Raw genomic sequence first — 3,272 nt, forward strand, 5'->3', positions numbered from 1 at the left:
AGTGTTCCCTGAGTCTTGCTAGAGGCAGGGCGTACAGATGCTTCACCTATGGATGAGGATTCACAATCACTTCTGAACTCTCTGAAGTACTTTACATCTCTACATTATAGAGTAGCAAAAATGTAAGAACATAGATTAAATATAAACATAACATAAAGGCTGCACTGACTCCCCACCCCCCCACCCTGCCCCACTCGGCTCCGGCGCTCCATATTTATTTCATATATGTGGGTACACTGTCACTGTCTTCAGAGACAGCAGAAGACGGCATTGGATGCCCATTACAGATGGTTGTGAGTCACCATGTGGTTGCTGGGAATTGAACTCAGGACCTCTGGAAGAGCAGTCGGTGCTTTTAACAGCTGAGCCATCTCTCCAGCTTCTGGCTGCACTGACTTAAAGAGCTTGTGATCAAGATGATGAGTTCCCAGAAAGACAACATGATTTTGTCCAAGTCTCAGGAGCACCAGAATATGTTCACATTCAAAAAGGACAAGTTTGATAAGAGTGTTCAGAGCATGAAAATCAACGCAAAACTTAATGGTGGAGTATGTCAACGCTACAAAGAAGTTCTTGAATGGTGTATAAAACATGGCAAATACAAACCACTGTCAAAGCCTTAAAAAATGTATTAAGTGCTTACAAAAGATAGTGAAAGATTTTGTCCACATGTGTAGGCCATGTGCCTTTGGGGTTTGTGAAAAATGTGGAAAGAAGATATCCCCATTCAGTTTAATAAAGAGCTCATCCATGTTCATTGCCATTCTATTTACAATAGCTAGGAAATTGAATCAGCATAGATGTCCTTCAACCTACAAATGGATAATGAAAATATGGTATGTGGTGCATGTATACTATGGAATGCCATTCACTGAAAAGAAAAATGAGATCATGAACTTTGAAAGCAAATGGATGAAATTAGGGAAGTTCATATTAGCGATGTAACTCAGACACAAAAAAAACAAACATCACATGTTCTCTCTCATTGAAGACTCTCATAGCGCCAAATAAAATAAAATAATAAACAAACAAATAAATAAATGAATAAATTATATCTTGGAGTAATTGCAGAAAAAATAAAAAAGGATCATTGCTGGTGTAGGGATGGGGAGCAATAGAGATGAAAATAGCAGGATACAAAGGATCTGACGGGCAGAGGGGGCTCTAAGGAAATGGAGTTAGAGAAATACAGAAGAAGGAGGGACGGTCATGCTCACCTCAGCAGCACATATACTAAAATTAGAATGATATAGAGAAGATTAGCATGGCCCCTGCACAAGGATGACAAGTAAATTTATGAAGCGTTCCGTATTTTTGGTCATCAATGGGAGGAGAGGCCCTTGGTCTTGTGAAGGCTCAGTGCCCCAGTGTAGGGGAATGCCAAGCCCAGGAAGCCAGAGTGGATGGTTTAGTGAGCAGGGAGAGGAGGAAGGGGATAGGGGGTTTTCAGAGGGGAAACCAGGAAAGGGGATAACATTTGAAATGTAAATAAAGAAAATACCTAATAAAAAGAAATACAACAGTGAAAGGCCCCAGGAGAATAGATGGTGTGTTTTACATAGATTATGTGTGCATGCTGAATAATACATATATGAACCTATGTGTATATATGCATATTAAATATGAATATATAATCCATACCATATATTTGAGGGTCTAGGAAAAGTAAGTAATCTGTAGCCATGGAAAGCTTTTCATTGTTTGTGTACAAGTGGAGTTTGTGAGGGCTGGCGAGATGGCTCAGCAGGTAAGAGCACTGACTGCTCTTCCAAAGGTCCTGAGTTCGGATCCCAGCAACCACATGGTGGCTCACAACCACCCGTAATGAGATCTAACGCCCTCTTCTGGTGTGTCTGAAGACATCTACAGTATATTACGCTGGAGCGAGTGGGGCCATCCTGAGTTCAATTTCCAGCAGCCACATGATGGCTCATGGCCATCTGTACAGCTACAGTGTACTCATACACATAAAAAAATAAATAAATAAATCTTTTTTAAGAAAAAAACAAGTGGAGTTTGTGGATTTCCCACAAGCATCTTTAAAGGACTTTACAATGTGATAAGTATGATCTATTTCCTAACATAAAAATCCTATCAAATGGTATCATTAAAATTATATTTCATTGTTTTATAAAAAAAGGAGGGAGGGTAAAATAATACTGTAATAATAATATCTCTAAAAAGTCATAAGGAATAATAACTATTTACATAAAATCTACAATACACATAAGTCAGTATATAAATACATATATATAGTTTAAATGGATTTTTCTCATCTGAGTTGACAATGCTTCCTCCAAGAGCCAAAGCCCACCTAGAGAAATCCCTGACACCAGGCATGAGACTCCCTCTTTTTTGAGTTGTTGGCCAGGGTTGTCCAAGAGATTCCCAAGAAATACAGGCTATTACCATTACCTTTCTTTGGCCCTAAGAGGAGGAAGATAAATCTCTATTGCTAAAGATATAATGCATTTTAGACTCAGGACCCAAAAGCACAGCAGTGGCACACATACCTTAGCGGTAACCAACAGCTCTATATTTAGACTTAAGACCCACTCAACGAGAGGTAAACCATGCCTGGTACCTGGAGCCTAGCAACTACACAGGGCTAGTGATGTCATGGAGCTTGGAGGAGGACCCACAGCCATCTTTGTACCAGCATAATCCCTAACTAGACTCTAAATATTTGTCTTTATATCAACAAATAACAAATTATTATATTATTATATTAAATATTGATTATTGTATTGTTATATTAAAATATTACTATAACAAATAAATAGTTCTTACCCCCCATCAAGGAAAGCTTTCTTTGTAACAGACAGAGACCATTACATGCAGAGTTGTGGAGCCCACTACCAATGAATACATCTAGAAAAAAAAATAGCCCCTAGTGTTCAGGAAACATTTCAGAAGAAAGGGCAGAAAGACTGTGAGAGACAGACAACAAGGATTTTGGTGTGAGGCTATTTCTCCTAGTAACTCAGAAGTTACACTCATAAGGTTTCACAAACGTGTCTGCCTAAACACGACCTAAACAAGATCGAGGACAACGGATATGCCAAAGTAAACAGGGAAAAACCCACAAGGCTTTAACCCTACACAGAGAACTAAGGACAACTAAGGAATGTTGCCAGTGGGAGAATGCACTCGTTCCTAACTGCTTCGTGCTGAAGGGAAATGGTAAGAGAAAGGGGAAGAGTGGGGTGTCCAAGGCCTTCTGACTTCAGATGCATCTCAGCTCCTTAAGCCTATGTATTGCCTTTTGGGGC

General features: G+C 39.5%; 1 non-coding gene and 1 pseudogene across 1 annotated transcript; both read left to right on the forward strand.

Moving 5' to 3' along the window:
- The first annotated feature begins 419 nt into the window (after positions 1-419).
- Positions 420-710, forward strand: LOC116100557 (annotated as a pseudogene).
- A 499-nt stretch (positions 711-1,209) lies between these two features.
- On the forward strand, positions 1,210-1,316 carry LOC116104203. The gene has a single exon (XR_004123739.1). It is a non-coding gene; the product is annotated as a U6 spliceosomal RNA (small nuclear RNA).
- Positions 1,317-3,272: the final 1,956 nt, after the last annotated feature.

Source organism: Mastomys coucha, unplaced genomic scaffold (assembly GCF_008632895.1).
Source record: "Mastomys coucha isolate ucsf_1 unplaced genomic scaffold, UCSF_Mcou_1 pScaffold21, whole genome shotgun sequence".
In the NCBI taxonomy this organism is placed as follows: domain Eukaryota; kingdom Metazoa; phylum Chordata; class Mammalia; order Rodentia; family Muridae; genus Mastomys; species Mastomys coucha.